This window comes from Leiobunum rupestre, chromosome 9 (genome assembly GCF_980474605.1).
Source record: "Leiobunum rupestre chromosome 9, qqLeiRupe1.1.hap1, whole genome shotgun sequence".
Taxonomy (NCBI): Eukaryota; Metazoa; Arthropoda; class Arachnida; order Opiliones; family Sclerosomatidae; genus Leiobunum; species Leiobunum rupestre.
Window position 1 is genome coordinate 57,477,221 of NC_143392.1, and position 17,458 is coordinate 57,494,678.

At 32.3% G+C, this 17,458-nt stretch overlaps 1 long non-coding RNA gene and 1 other non-coding gene across 2 annotated transcripts; both read right to left on the reverse strand.

Annotated features, from left to right (window-relative positions):
- Nucleotides 1-2,725: 2,725 nt before the first annotated feature.
- Nucleotides 2,726-2,798, reverse strand: TRNAT-GGU (transfer RNA threonine (anticodon GGU)). The gene has a single exon. It is a non-coding gene; the product is annotated as a tRNA-Thr (tRNA).
- Nucleotides 2,799-4,448: 1,650 nt separating this feature from the next.
- LOC149931589 (uncharacterized) lies at nucleotides 4,449-7,030 on the reverse strand. The gene is made up of 4 exons (XR_016474161.1): nucleotides 6,973-7,030; nucleotides 6,278-6,348; nucleotides 5,480-5,578; nucleotides 4,449-4,683 (listed from the first exon to the last, which is right to left on the reverse strand). It is a non-coding gene; the product is annotated as an uncharacterized LOC149931589 (long non-coding RNA).
- Between the last annotated feature and the right edge of the window lie 10,428 nt (nucleotides 7,031-17,458).

Sequence of the window (17,458 nt, forward strand, 5' to 3'; positions counted from 1 at the left end):
AATAAATTATGATTATTTTCAAAATTTAAGTAAAAAAGTATAAAAAGTTTCAAACTTGGCGCTCAATTCTTAAGAATAATCTCCCCTCTACATTTTATCCAATGTAAAATAATATTTGAAATTTATTTTATATTTATACTTATATAAATTTATTATTCTATAAATAATTTTAGTAATTTCAATAATTTTGAAAAATATTTTTTTTCTACTTTAGCACGCGTTCGAAGTTGGCCGTGAACTCGATCCATCCACGCGTACTAAATTGTATTGTTTGGTTGTTGGTATCGCTTTTACGAGTAGCAAAGATAATATAACTTCATACATTAAATTCGAAATCACGGCGTTTCTCGATAGCGCGGTTTCTCGTGAGGCTTTTACTGAGTTCGCGCCGGAAGTCGGAAAAATCGGGCTCCGTTAGAAGGGTGAGAAATAAGGAATTTCAATAGATGACCCAAGATTGTATTACTCACCTTTAGTTTTCTTTCGTTTAGAAACATTTTTAGAGCTACAGGCATGATCCATTATTGTTTTAAAAAAATATAACGCAAAAATATCTGGTATCTTGAAAACCGCAAGTAAAAAACTACCCCTGCCAGCTCCCTGGAGCCAGTTTTTTTCGACTTCCGCCGGGAACTCAGTAAGAGCCTGCGTTACGTGCAATCTAGGGTACGTAGTTATATTATCTTTGCTAGTAGACACCATTTGCAACACGTAGAAAACTAAATAATTCAAACTTAAATCAAGGATTCTATATTTTTAGAAGTATAGGAAGTGATGGCGCTTTCGCCCCGGGAATAAAACGCGTGACTGCGCAGTAGCTTCCTCCGAAAATTACCCAGCCAAGGCCAAATATCGCTACCGTGAACGCGCCAAAGCCCATTTCGCGGTTGAACATATGGACTTGGGGGTGAGTAAAAGCGGTAAAAGTGACGTCACTCTTTTGTAAAACTCCACGCTGTTCCCACCACGCCATTTATACAGGGAAACCTAGTCACTTCCTATCCTTCTAAGAATATAGAATCCTTGCTTAAATGAACTATTAATAAGAGGTAAGCAATTTTTTCATGTTCATGTCAGTAATACAAAAGTCAATATGACTTTGAAATCTTACATTCTTCCAACCGTTTACTTCCAACCTTTAATTAAATCTCACTTAAGCCTAGGTAATTTTTCTTAAATTTTAACCAGCTTGACTTGCACTTTGCATTAAATTTGATGGAAATATTATACGGAGGAATACTTATGAGTAATTATGTTACATATGCTGTAAGTAGTAAACATCCCAATGTCTTCTTAGCTCTACCGTAGTCGCTATTAGCATGACTGTTACAGTCACTAAATTATTATAAAAGATTTAATAATTAATTATTGTGTTATCCGAAATTCTAATAACTAAATTCACACGTTTTTGATGAAATATTTATAACCTTAGGTTAGGTGTAAAATTTACTCGCCAATAAAAATAAAAAGTTTTTTGCAAAGTCAATTTGGGTACGCGAAGGGTAAAAATAAGAGCATTTTTAGGGTTAAACTCTACTAAAATACGTAGGTTATAAGTAACATCAAGAATTTTCACTCAACCCGTTTCGATTTGTTTCTAAACGATTCGAAACGTTTTCTATCTTGTAGCTATGAGAGTTGTGTAGGTGTGTGTCACCTACTAGGTTAATTTTAAAGGCTTGGGCTAATGAACATAATTTATATAAATAATATTTTTACATCAGGAAGTTTGCTATTTCAGTTTATATAATAATATAGAGCCACGTAGCGGCAAATAAACGATCTTTTAACTAATTGATATGTAATTATTCAAAATTCTACCAAGTACCTATATTAATTGAAAATTTTACGAAGTACCTATACTCAAACCAAAATTTAGTTTTTGAATGATAGATTTTTTATAGACATTGTCACATTGTTTATTTTATAGTCAGAACCGGGAAAGATTAGAACATTGTTTAAGGGCGCAGTTAAAGAAGCTCGCAGCGGGCGCAGAAAAGGCTAGTTACGGCACTGAGTAGTGCCAAAAATTATTTTTGTTAAATACATTAATATTATTGGGACACTCACGATACATTAATTTCAGCAGGATGTCTGTTTCGATGTTCTTTACAAATTGATTTTTCACGCTCCACCGCCATTTTCTAAAAAAAATTATAATTTTCGCCTCCAAACGCATTAACGAGAGCTCTTCCACGGCCAAATTCGCGCGCTCACTACGCTCGCATCAGGCGGCCTGCCCATAGAATTTAAAATCCATGTCCTTGCGCGAATCAAAAGTTTGGTTTTTATTGTCTTCGTCGGCCGTCGGGAGCGCCACCTCCGCCCCCTTAAAGTCGGTTACTTTAACGATATAAAATACATGGTTTTCTATGGCGCGAAACTGGACCATAAGGAGTACATGGTATAGAAATTTATTTAAATATCGCAAAATAACAGTTATTTCATACTAAGGTTATAACTTATAAGTTCAATTTCCATATATTTCGCCTTAATTACTTCATTACTTTGGTAATTTTTAAATAGTTTGTATGAATAGTTAAGCCCAGTCGGATTTTAGATTTGTCGTCTTTTAAAACAATTTTCACGCTGGGAAATAAGAACACTTTATAAGTACTTAATGCTGAATGGTATTTCATTAATGTTAAAAGATATTTATTTCATTTTTTAATTAATATTTAAAGTAAGAAGTTTCATTTAAATCAAGGAATACCTCTGAGTATATCACCTCGGGTAGGAATCGAACCTACGACCTTTGGGTTACCGTCCCAACGCCACTACCATTGGACTACCGAGGCCACGATAATCAGGCCTCGGACATCCAATTGAAGAATGACTCGATCTGGTTCACATTATTGACGGGATACATTTAACCCGTTGTGGACGGTGCCGTAGCATTTCACGTCAACAAATTTATAACAGGTTCTTGATAGCCTGTTGTAATAACATTGAGAACTTATGTTTTATAATTACGCAGGAATTAATATAATAAGAAATTTCATTTAAATCAAGGAATACCTCTGCGTATTGTTCCATACCAGAGTGACTGAGAAAAATCATATCACCTCGGGTAGGAATCGAACCTACGACCTTTGGGTTATCTATCTATGGAAACTTTGTTATCTATCCATAATTTTTGTAGAAATTACCAAAAAATGACTTCGAGTTGTGTTTTCTTTTGCCCATCTGTAAAAGTCCAAACACCGGGAGTTTCTTTCTGACGGGGCGTTGAGATAAATTAGGCTAGAAAATATCTCTCGGGATAATTATCAAATAATTGACAGATCAGAATCGATCGTTGTGTGTAGTTTACCCTTCCGTGAAACTGATTACCATAAAGGTCTTAAAGTACGAAAGCTGGAAAAAAGGTAATACCTGTGGTATTCCCACAGTATCAAACTTAAATGATACCAAATGCGTTGAGTTAAGAGCCACACACGCAACGAACCACTTTAAAATTGGAAAGTTTGACTGACGTAGCTGGTTTTGTGGTACATAAAATGGAGAAAGCTGAATTTTGTAGCTTGCGTCTCGAGTGCATTTCCCGATCATGCTCAAATTCACCACTTTTAGACTTAATTAAAACATCCGACAGAGGAGGCCTTAATCACCCAAATAAGGATTTTGTAATGGTTTCTTCTGAAGTGCTGAGCTTCATTGAGGCAGCAGATCCTTGTTAACGAGAATCACCGAGAGTTAGCGAAAATATCGAAGCTCACGTGTTGCTGAAACTTACCAGGTGTAAAATTTTGCAGTGCAATTTCAATGTCACTCATGCCTCAATATCTGCCTAATTTACCTGTGACCAAATAATACCACCCGTAGTTTCGGCACGATTTGAGAAAGTAAAGGAACTAGTTTACAAAGCTAAATCGAGAAAACTTTTAAGAATTTGAAGGACTTTCATTTTCAGTACGGATGTTTATATTTTGATCACCATATCCCAGTGATATTTTATTATTTTCCCGAAGTTTTCCAGGATTCTTTTATATCTACCAGTATTCACTATTCGTTCTTATTTCCCAATGTTCATTATCACTCTTATTCCAAATATATATATGTCTCTAAAATTTAATGAAAAAATGCAATTATTAACTTATATGTCAAACAAGTTCTTTCTTAAAGATATAAAAATAATGTTTTATGTTCGTTACACTAATATTAAAGTTGCATCACTTTAAATATCAGTTTAATAATTTATCCAACCCAAAACGTTTGATAGAAAATTCCACGTGTCTCGCATTTCTACTAGTCACGAGAGTTTTACCTCTCTGGAACGGACCCTAGGGTCTCCAAGTTAAGTGAAATTTTTTAGCGTGCTCTACCGAGCTTAAAAATTTATTACACAAATTGGCCTTTGTTTTATATATATTCATTACTTAGGTTATTTCTCAGTTTTAAGTCATTTATTTCTTAACAATAAAGTACATAAATTTTTTTATCTCCTTTTTGGATCATTCCAAGTTTTTTCTTGATATAATACTTGACACTCTTCGGAAAATCTACCGGAAGATAGTTCTTTCTCAACACAATAATTAATAAATTCATTTAATGGTATACAATGGCATCTAGGTGTGCATGGATTTGAATCTGGATGAAATGCACATCCCCGAAACTTTCCACACGATAAAGTGAAATTAGTTCTGCAAACGGCACCACCACATTCATCCAAGTTTGCGCATTCTAAATAAATAACCAGAAAATTTTAAAATAAGATTGAAATTGTTTTCGCCGACACAGATCCTCAAAATATACCGCCAACTAAACTGAAAATTTAAAATCGACGTTTATACTTATAATTAATTAATGTCCATCATATTATTTTAAAAAGTAATATATTTACCATTGTTAATCAATATTTAGAAAGAAATAATATAAATGGATTTTGGGGTGATGCTTATAATCATTTAACATTGATGCTGTAACCAAAGCTGTTATTCGTTTCTACAAATTACACCTCCAAAATATCTCTTGTTGTTTTGTGTTACTAAATGTATTTTCATATATTAATTGTGAAAATCAAAATTTAAGAAATCGTTAGTTATTAGGCCAAGTTTATCATTATCCTGAAAACGATCAGTTACTTATTAACCCTGGATGTATAATTTGTATAACATTAATTAATTTAAACAATTATAGTTCTGTGTTTGGTTAATTGGAATTTTGTCTTTATTTCAAATAAACCTTAGCTCATAAATTAAAAGTTAAAATAATCTAAAAATAATTAATCCTAAATTAGCACTTCAAAAATAGACAACTGCACTAATAAATCAGTCACTAGGAAAACTGTTTTTTTCTAACAAAATAATTTTTTTAATCGATATAATCTGGCCAATTAACCGATTAAAAATTATAATTATCTTAACAAAATTGTTTAATAATAAAAATTAAAATAATAATAAAATAAAACTTAAAAGATTAATAATTATATTATGTATAGGCTAACCCTCATTATTTGAGGGTTAAGCTGCATACTTACCTTCAAATTACTTCTTTCTTCAATACTTATCATCATCACAATAACAAAAGTAATTGTTAAAAGGGTTGTCAATTTCGGTTTAAAGAAACCGGAGAATATCTGAAAAAATTAAAGATATTGGACCAAAAAATAAAATTCATATTTTTATAGAAAATCTGTTGAATCGTCTCTTTAATGGGTAAAATTATAAACAGTGGCCAAGGGGGCTAAATAGGTAATGATAATATAAATTGTGATTTCCGTTACAATAATATCAGATCAAATAGCGGTAAGGTATTCAGAGTAAGTGAATAACAGCGAAATTTAAAGTGGATTGTGCCGTTGACGGATTTCTCATGAGAATGACATATTTAAGTGATATAATTGACGTATTATGAAAATCAAAGATATTCGATGCGCTAAATAAATTCTAAATGTTTTTTTTTTTGCAGTTTAAGCTTTTTTATGACCGAATAAAAACTCTAAAGAAATTTCTTATGGCTAATGTGGATTAATTCTAAGTTTCTTTCAAATCCATTTTTACGCGTCTCGTTTTTCTCTTTAATGCTACACATCGATCCAAATCCAAATAAAATAACTTCCTCTAAAACGTGTTAACACATATTCAAAAAAACCTTTAATAAAACCGAAAAGTGTTGTTAGATTTATAAAATTTTAACTTTTGAAATTGTGTTTGTCGTTAATCTTCAGATTTGTATTCCCTAATAAATGTTAGTTCCCCCTAAAAATGGTATCCTCTTGCTTTTTCACGTTATTCATTTTTATAAAAAATAGTTTTGTACTTTTCGATTGTCTTACCGTTGAGATTTACGTTCTTATCGATGACACTCTTTATACCTTTGACAAAATGTTTCTTGTCGGAAGCTGCTCTAAATAATTAAAAAAAGGTGTTGAAACGTGGGACACTGTATTAATGGTATCAGTGATAATTGTGCCAAAAGAAAGTAAGGACCATTGCATTTTGAAAAAATATGTCTCTTTTCGCAGAAATTGACTTTTACGACTTCCATATTCACTTGCATGTCGACGTAGGCTTTCCGGTTTCAAAACTGGAAAGGATCGACTCGCCTATCAAACCCATCATTTTGAGAAAGTCGATTTACGCGACCCGGTCGAGGGTGCTTATTATCTTTTAGCTAGTTGGTACGGCTTCCAAAGCCTTCCAGATTCGTTTTATTTTTATTCTTGCCAACTTAAATAATGCTATCTCTAACTTACTTAGTACCACTTCTAATAATAACTATATGTAATACAACTTTATAATCATTATCTAATTCAACATGAGATTCTACGTTATGACGCGAGCAATATCAAACAGCTTACAAAATTGTTTAAGAATTTAATCCCCTTTTAATTTAATTAGTTTAAGGCCATACCTGAGATTTATTCACCAAGAATTAAAAAAGAAATGTGTGTTACATTTTACTAATTTCCGTGGCATGAAGCAATTTTTCTGAAAAAATTTTAAATAACGATTTCGTCCGTTTACTTACGTGTTCAGGTTTCTTGCAGTGATGACGCAGTCGATGAGAGCGCAAGATATGCCTTTGATATGTGTTGCTGGGGTCTGCTCTATTTATCGCTTGAAAAATTAAACACGTGGTACTTGTTCAGTTAATTGGATTTTTTATTCTTTGACGTGTGGATTTGAAACGCAATTCAGCACTCTATCTTTTATATTATATTATTTATCTCTCGATGATTAAGTACTTTTTTATCATGCGCCCATCCAAAACGGTTGGGGGGGGGGTAAGAAATATTTAGAGAGGGAATGGGAAGTCGCTGGCCGTATTGCCAGATTTCCTTTCAATATTGGGCTACGACAACTAATAAAAACTGGTTACTTCTATCATAATTTTTAAAATTATTTAAATTTTATATTTAAAGGTGCACTATTATGTACGACGTTCAAATTATCTTAGACGTTTCTTCATTTTGATCGAATTATCGTTCAAAGGTCTATATACCTTCAATAATCAGGTAACAGCAGTAACAGTGATTAACTTGAGCTGGAATAGGGCTGTATTGAAGAAAAAAGAATTTCGAGTATGAGGGATCCTTATAATTAATCTGGGGACTAGTTGCATTTGAAGCACATTCAGGGTCCGATGCTCAGCCAGAGGAACTATATACGCCGTCCACTTCAAGGTCAGATCGCTGGTTTATCTGATTGCCCCAAAGGAGAACTATTGGAAGGAACTAGCCTAGTTATAAATAAAAATAAGATTTCTTCGCCATTTTGTTATATTCGAAAAGAATAAATAAGTGTGACTTGTCGAAACCGTGTATGGCCAGAAGCTATAAATAAGTGTGGCAGTTTCTTATTGAAGCCTTGTATGGCTAAAAGTTATAAATAAGTGTGGAACGTTCTTTTCGAAGTCGTGTATGACCAGAATTTATAAATACGTTAGGCACTTACTTATCGAAGCCATGTATGGCTAGAAGATATATTTCACTCAAATTAAAGGTGTTTACTAATTCATGATTATATGATCCCAACCTAAATGGAATACGGGCACAAAATAATATTATCGCCTTCTTGGCAAACTTGTTAACTTACCTTTCGTTTAAAAACCAACCAACTGAGCTTCATAACTTATCCAATGTTAATTATTTTAAGTGCTTAACTCTTTCACGGTCTCTCGTTTAATCTTTTACTCTGAACGGGTATTTTTTTATCCTATTATATTAATTCAGTTGTTGAAATAACCTCGAATAAACTATGATTAAGCCTTAAATAAGGGCAAAGTTTAGTAGTACGAAAGTCATTAAGAAGTCGAAATCACTACTAAAACTGTGCTTCTTTTTTAAGATAAACATTTATTTTAAAGGTTAAATAGTTAATCGATTTAATCTAGAAAATTTACCTATTGAAACAGCACACGAAAATAATACTAACAAAATAAATTATTATTATTATCGTTAAAACTAATTTATTATTTTGAGGATAGAGCTGCATTAAAGTCGATTTCAGCCAAAGGTCAAATGTGCACATGTTTCATAATTAACCTATAATCAAATTTACCTACTTATATTTTTATTGCTTCAAGTTAATTTTTTAAGACCGCTAATTTCGGATTAAAGAAGTCGGACAATATCTGAAAATGTAAAGGAATTTGGACAGTAGAATTAAATTAGTTAATTCTTACTTTATCATCTTCTGAATAATGAGTAAAGAACTACAAAGACGGTTGATATGGTTATAATAACATAATTAATGAGGTCGCTATTAATAAATTAATTATTTATTTTTACCGAAACGTGTTGGTCTATTTTTTATCATTACTTTAAAAGTGGACGCTAGATTCAAATAAAAGAAAAATCTCTAGTTTCATAGCTTTTTCGGTAAGTCTTTATTTTCGTATACAAATTTATTAAATAGTTTTCTCCACCCAAAAACCCCTATTTCCCCGATCTAGTTGTCCTGTTAGATGGTGAAATAAAACTATACTGCTATAACATAAATATTTTATCTCTAAAGTCAGTCTTAAAAATTATGATTTCCTCATCCGTTCAGCTGCATCTCATTTTTATTTATTTCAGAGGTGGACACATACTACACTAATGCCGTTTATTACGTGTATGAAGTTTATGACGTCGGCTTCTGGTTGGTAAAATGTTTCAAATTAATGTTGTTGGATCTTATAATATGGCGAGCAACAATTTTCTAATTAGAAACAAATCCGTTAACCCAACGGTTCTCTAGATTCGGTTCAAGGTCTTTAATTTTTACATAAGTAAATGTCCACCTGCACGAGAAATTCCGGATATTTATAATTTTTTTCTTATTCCTTGAGAAAACTTCCTCAGAAAGAGGAGCACCTAAAAGGATATAATGAAATCGCATCTCGACGGCTTCAGTTCGAGGCCGATTTCAGTAGAAGGAAGAATCAATCACTGAGGACGACGTCGGGACTGTCACCCAACGAAGAATCCTCCAGATACCGAACTTTGAACTCGGACCACATACGAGAAGAAATGCTTTGTACAATAACACAAAAGGGAGCAGGATCCAACGGATTGCCTTGTTGAGCGCCCCTTTCCTTAGAAATGAAACGTTCGCCAAAGGATAAGTGAGTAGGAGCCTGATAATATTAATACAATTAATTGGGTATCGACAAGACGCTTGAAAAGGGGCTACGGCCCGAAATTAATTGGGTATCGACAAGACGCTTGAAAAGGGGCTACGGCCCGAAAGCTTGCGTAGTTTTAAATATTTCAATAAAAATAGTACCATGAAGAATCCGTCGTTGTGAAAAAATTTTTACCTTTATATTAAATTAAATTTAAGGTAAACCATAATTCCCTCTATTTTAATTTCTAGAAATATTATACCACGTCTTTTTTATGCCACTTTTTGGTTCACTAAAAACTACGCTCGGTGGGGTATTCATAGAAATAACCTGAAAAGACCCGCACTTGGTGTCCCGATAAAAACACTACTTGTACTGGCTGGTGGTGTGTGACAACTGCTGGCGATTGAAGAAATTACGAGTTTTTGTTTCTATTGTTTCAAAATGTATTGCATAATAACAATTAAATTATATATTTGAATAAAATGAGGGACAGTTGTATGTACCTGTTTCCTCTTCACCCCCAGCTTTCCATGAATCGCAGTATCGCCCTTTAATTTTACCACCCTAATTTTAAGAGGTGTTAACTTATCATATGTGTATAAACCACTCCCAGTCGCTTTTCTGGTCCTTATGTATCTTGAACATTTTTATTTCATTGCCTCACATATGTGGCTAAGAAATAATGAGACCGCGAAAATTTAAATACCATATAATATTTTTAGTATTAATATGACCGCGAAAATTTAAATACCATATAATATTTTTAGTATTAATATGACCGCGAAAATTTAAATACCATATAATATTTTTAGTATAAATATGACCGCGAAAATTTAAATACCATATAATATTTTTAGTATTAATATGACCGCGAAAATTTAAATACCATATAATATTTTTTAGTATTAATATGACCGCGAAAATTTAAATACCATATAATATTTTTAGTATTAATATGACCGCGAAAATTTAAATACCATATAATATTTTTAGTATTAATATGCCGTCGCTCCCAGTAGGAGGAGGATCCCCTACCGGATTTACTCAGAAGAGCCCATTTTTAAACAAACTGTCTTCACTGAGATTCGAATACAAGGCCCTCCGCTTAATAGCTTTGAAATTCTGGTATTTACGACCTACGCCATCCTCTAGCTCTTAAACCGCTCTTTAAAACTTCTAGTGTAAAATTGTTATAGATTGGAAGACCTAATTGATAGGTGGCGCGATTTTTAGTATTGATATGACCTCGAAAATTTAAATACCATATAATATTTTTGGTATTGATAGGTGGAGCGAAATACCATCCCGACTGTGAAAATTTAAATACTATATAATATTATTAGTATATCTTTACAAGTCACTCGTGGCCAGCCTGACTTTTGTTTTTACAGATTTTAACCAGCTTTTCAACGAAAAATAATATGACAATTCTTTGCCGACGGTTGTAGTCTGCGATTTCAATTTAGATTTCCTTAAAATTGTTATAGAATGAAAGACCTAAATGATAGGTCGCGCGAAATACCATCTTGACCACGAAAATTTAAATACCATGTTAATTTTTAGTCTTGCGAAATACTATCCTGACCGCGAAAATTTAAATACCATATAATATTTTTAGTATAGATAGGTGGCGCGGAATACCATCCTCACCGCGAAAATTTAAATACTTCATAATATTATTATTATAATATGACAATTCTTTGCCGACGGTTGTAGTCTGCCATTTGAATCTAGATTTCCTTAAAAGCAAAATGGCTCTAGCTAAATTATTTTCCTCGTATGGCATGGAACTAATGCCAAATTTAAAGGGGGGTTTTCGAGCGACCATTGGGAATGCAGCATTTCAAACCAAATATAGGGCTGACTACAGAGAGTCGTTCTTTTCGTATCATAAGTCAATTTGCATATTTCAAAATATGCGAGTTCTATCGAAATATCATAAGTAAGAGCAGGTATAAAGAGATTATAAGTTGGCGTTTTCAGTGTACATAGAAACAGGTAGTGGCCAAACCAGAAACTTATAAACTAATGTGTTTTCGTCTGGTAAGAATCCACTTTGTTGTTTATATTGGGAAGTCGTCTGCTTACCAGACCAATTCTAGCGGGGCATTAGCTTCTCGCCGCTACCGCTACGTGGTGCTATGTACTCTTAAAGGCTAATTGAAGGGGTTTCTCCATTTTCACTTACACTTCGAAACGAACTTGTTTCTTTTTGAGACTGGAGAGCCACCACACTTTCAGTGGTGTATGGCTTTGGCCGTTATTGAGCCTGGAGAGTTACCCCACTTTTAGTGATATATAAAATTATTTCTTTGGTTATTTATCAGTTTTTATCCATTTATTTCTTAACAATGAAATACAAAACTTTCATCTCTTTTAAGGGTCATTCCGGGTCATTCCAAGTTTCGACTTGACGAATTCCTCGACACTCTTTGGGAAATCTATATCTAGATTTGAATTTATCCAAACAATATTTCTTAAATTCGATTAATGGTGTACAATGGCATCTGTGTCTGCAGGAATTTGTACCAGGATAACAATTCGGAACCTGTCCACATTTTAAAGTGAAATTATTTCTGCAAACGGCATCACCACATTCATCCAATTTGGCGCATTCTTAATAAAAAACTTAAAATATTTAAATAAGTGTGGACATTTTTGGGCCAACATAGATCCTCGAAACATTCCGCCAACTTAATTTAAAATCTAAATTCGAGATTAAAATTTTATAATTTATCCTTGTGACATACTGCTCAATTATTAACAAAACCTCTTTAGCACGTAATATATTCTCATATGTTAATTAAAACTTTGAGCGCATGACATATTGTCCAGTGTTAATCAATAACCAGAATTGAATATTTATAACGGCTTTTGGGGTGATGCCTTCTCAAACTGAAAACCAAAAACATAGCAATTTTGAGGCCACATACATTGATACTATATCCGAACCTTTTATACGCTTCTTCAAACTACAACTACCAAATAACTTTCATAGTTTTTTGTTACTTGATGCCTTTTTAAATATGAAATTTGGTATACAAAAAAAATGTAAGTGTTAGTTAAGAGGCCGGGTTCATAATTATCATGAAAATAGGACAGTTACATATTTCAAAGTAGAACGATTTATTTTAACCCTGGACATATCAAATTATGATAAAGCCACAAATTAGGAAGAAATTAAATATATTAAAATGCCTTTTTTTTCTAAATAAAATGTTTTTATCCATATAACCTTTTTTCTTAACCATTTATAATAATAATTTTACGAATAATTATAAAATAAAAAGAAATGTTATAAAATAAAAAGAATATTTTTTTAAAGAAAAGGAATGACAAATTATAAGCCAAAATAATTATTCATGATTGGAGGAATCAGCTGCATACGAACCTTCTGATAACTTCTTTGCTTCAATACTTATCATCATCAACATAACAAATGTAATTGTTAAAAACATTGACCATTTTGGTTTAAAGAAGCCGGACAATATCTGAAAATATGTAAGCAATTTGGACAAAGAATTCAATTAATAAATGTATACATAATAATAATAATAGTAATCATAATAATCATAATTATCAAGTAGGGTTATATTTAAGGCACCACCTTAGGCCTAAGTCATCAAGCGACTTTTAAAGCCATTAATTCAGGCCGGGTTACAATGGCTAGGAGAGTGGTGGTAAGACCTTTATGCCACATGAGCCAACAGCTCCCTTCACTAACTAATCGAATCGTCTCTATAATGGTTATAAATAAAAAAAAATGATAAAGTAGGCTTATTAGGTTATGATAATATAAATTATGATAACTAATGAATTTATTTTACATTTTTTAATATCATAGATTTAATTCCGGGGAGGCAATTTTTAAAACCTTTTCATGATTAGATAATAACAGCAAAATTTTAAATACTTTGTCCCCTTGACGGATTTATTAAGGAAATTAAATAGATAGACGTACAATGAAAACCAAAGCTTTTTGATGTGCTAAATAAATTCGCGAAATAAATTTTAAGAAAAGCTCTTTTTAAACCAAATAAAATACTCTTAACAAATTTCTCAGGAGTAAGATCAAAACTGTTGTCGAATAATTTAACCAGTAGCATCTTTCAAATCAAATTTTATAAAATTTCGTCTCATTCATATCTTCAATGACACTTATCTTTCCAAAATAAAAAAATACCTTATCTAAAACGTGTTTACTAAATTATTAATAAAACCCAAAATAAATTAAGATTAATCAATTGGTAACTTCTGAAATTGTTCTTGTCGTTATAGTCTTAATACTTATATTCATCTATATGCCAAAGTAACGTGGTTGTTTCCCTATTAATGCTTACTTTATCCTAAAAAATGGTATAATCTTACAATCCACGTTTTTAGTTTTTATACAACATAATTAAGTTCTTTTCGAATGTCTTACCATTGTTTTATCCCAGAGTTTACGTTATTATCGACGACTCTCTTTATATCTTTGACCAAGTGTTTTTGCCGGAAGCTGCTAAAAACATGTTTATTAAAATAGTGCAGAAACGTAGGACACTGTCTAATTTGTGATAATTGTGCCGAAAAGAAAGTAGGGATCATTGCATTCTAAAAAATATAATTTTGCGACTTCCATATTCAATTTTATGTCAACGCAGGCTTTCAGGTTTCAAAACTGGAAAGGATCGACTCGCTACCAATTCCGTGGTTTTGAAAAATTAAATTTACGCGACCCGGTCCAGGGTGCTTTTTCCGTTGTAGCTAGTTGGTACCTGCCTTTTCCGGTCCGTCCAGGCCTCAATTAACCTTATCAACTTAATTTTTTTAAACTTAATAAGAACCAATATTAATAAAAAATTATCTGTAATACAATTGGATGATTATAAAAAAATCAACATTTCATTTTACTTCATTACTTAAAAAAATGCGCGCAAGCCATATCACAAAATGGTTTGAGAATTTCAACCCATGTTATAACAAAGTTGAAGGCAATTTTTAAGATTTATTTCCCAATATTAAAAAAGCAACAGTTACGTTTAATTTACCTAAATAGCATAAAACAATTCTTCTAAAAATATTGTTAAAGAAGATTAAGTCCGTTTACTTACTGGTTGAGAAGAGATGGCAATGTCAATGTGTGCGTAAAATATGCCTTGATTTGTGTTGCTGGGGTTTGCTCTATTAATCGTTTGAAAAATTTAACACGTGGTACTTGTTCAGTTAATTGGATTTTTCTCATTTGACGTATGAATTTAAAACGTAATTAAATTCAACGCAGTCAGTAATCCATCACCTTTTTTTATTATATTTTCTATCTCGATGATATATTCGTTTTTATTTTTCTTTCGTCTCTTGTGGTGGTTTTGAAAATCAAAATGAGTGTCATAACTACTCCCATGGTAATTAATTTTCAAGGGCTTTACCATTACGCTGTCTTTCGTATAATCTTCTTTCTTTATTTCGTCTCGTTTTAATTAAAACTATGTTTTTGGTGAGACCGTCGATAATCTAATAATTTAAACATCTTTTTAAAAGGCAACCCAAATCATGAAATTACTTTTAACTAAAGAAAACTAATTTAATTTATATCTTATCGCACTATTTTATTTTAATGATATGTTTCATTCTAAAGGATTCTAATATTTGTTCGTAGAATTGCTTAGTCGAAATTTATTTCACTGAATAATAAAGTTATGTTTTTAATTTACTGGTGTTTTTCTTTTATATTTTAACCGACGTAAACGTATAAGTTGAAACTTTTAATTAACGGGGTTTAACCTATACGTAATTGTTAAAAATCGTTCCAAGGAATTTAACAAAACTTGAGGAAGGGACACATCGGGAGGCCACTCGATACTATCTAGGCATCCAAGATCATTGTCATTTCAGTGGTATTTCAATTACATCTTAAAGTTGATTAGTTATTAAAGGGTGAAATATTAATACTGATAATCAATAAATTGAGTAATTATCAAGTTTCATGTAATTTTAAATTCCACGCTCGCTAAACATAATTTATTTTCATTTTAGTTACATTTCGTGGAACTGCACATGATTCGTGTAACCTTATTTTTAAAAATTAATTCTTTATTCTGACAATCACCCATAATTTGAGCAAAAAATTTTGGGTGCTAGAACTAAAACTGTGTAAATATCTTAAATTTCCACTTCTATTCAGGAATGATTATAAAATCTTTCTGGCAGGACTAAGCAAAATAATTACATCCATTTCGTCCATTACAGAACATTTTGTTGGAAGACTGCTATTTAGATACTCAAAGCAATTTCTAACAACGTTATTGTTCTAAAAAACCAGCGGGTAAATTAAAAGTTCAACATTCATAACTCATTTTATCCCCAAATAAACTTGAACTCTCGCTCACTAAACTTATTTTTCCGTATAATGACAAAACAACTAAGGACAAATTCACGGAGCGTTAAATATGATTTTTACAATACTCACTTACGAGTTTATCTCCGAAGAACGATACGAAAATACACGAAAGGTTTGGAAAGTGTTCGCGTTGAAACTATCGGTGAATGTGTTTTTTCGCTATATTTCAATATTAGTTACAGGAATAAAAGTTTATTACTTCATATAAGAGCTACATTATGATGGCGTCACATTGGATTGTCTTAAATTGAGCTTCATTTTTGAACAGTTTAGATCAATTATCTTTTAATTTTATAAATTAGACTGTGCACACGCATTAACGGGAAATAGTTAATAAATTAATTTCCAAGTTAAAATGGATTTACGTTTTAAAGCCTTAACGCCATAGGATTGCCTGACAAGTCACGCTACTCATGACTACAGTAAAGTTTGACCTCATTTTGGACCCAGTTATTTTATTCGTGAATTAAAAATATTAAACAAAATTAACTACTAATGGACTGAAAATTTAAAGGACACCGCACACCGTCTATGGAAAATGGTTTTTCGGTCAATTTTTCTGAAATTTGGATATGATGTACTTTAGAGAATTCTGATTAAAAGTGTTGCTGGGCCAAAAGCTCCAAAATCCATAATTTCGTCACCATTGCCATGTCAATTTCGTTAAATCGCCAGAAACCCCATTGCCAAACCCATTGGGAATAATACTGCTAGAATTACAAATACGATTTCGGTTGCCATGGTTAGGCGGGACCTGTTCTGAGAAGACTGTACGAAATGAATCTTAATAATTAGGCGGTAGCGCCATCTATATTTTGTAAAGTTATATGGCTAAAAATAAATAATTATTAGCTAACTCACCGAAACTTGTGTTAAAAAGGATCGTGTTGACAGAATAAAATTATTTTTTAAAAAACTTCAAAGGTTTGTTTGTTACGAGAAATCATACATTTAATTTCCCGTCAGATTCGCGTAAAAATTCAATTGCCATATAGTGGCCACCACCAGAGACAGATGACGCCACGGTAGAACGATAAAGTTGATAAAGTTTCCTTATTGAAAGAAATTGGTCCCACGCCAGACAGATTTTGTTGTACCTCTATTTATTCCCTATTCAATGGCCCAACCCATTGTAGTTTCGGGGACTAAAAATAAAATAAAAGGATTGCGCACACGGATAATACGATAAAGCAACCTACTGCGATTAGTTTTGAGAAAGAGAGGAAAAAATCCGCGAACGAGAACGGAGAATAGGCTAAAGGGATTAATTGACGGTATTAAGAAAACAATAATAAGAGCACGCGTGAACGGATTGCACGGTAAAGGGATTGCGGAGTGGAATAATATGGTAAATGGATTAGCGTTTGAGGAGAATATGTCACTGGGTGAAAAACTCGGAACCACTCCTTCTGCGTTGAGTTTGCAAGTTCTCTTCCCACTAGTTTAAGGGGTTTCCCCCCGAGCTCTTTGGTTTCCCCTTCCATAAAAACTTGTTGAGGTTAACGGTAATAGTGAGTGGGAGCT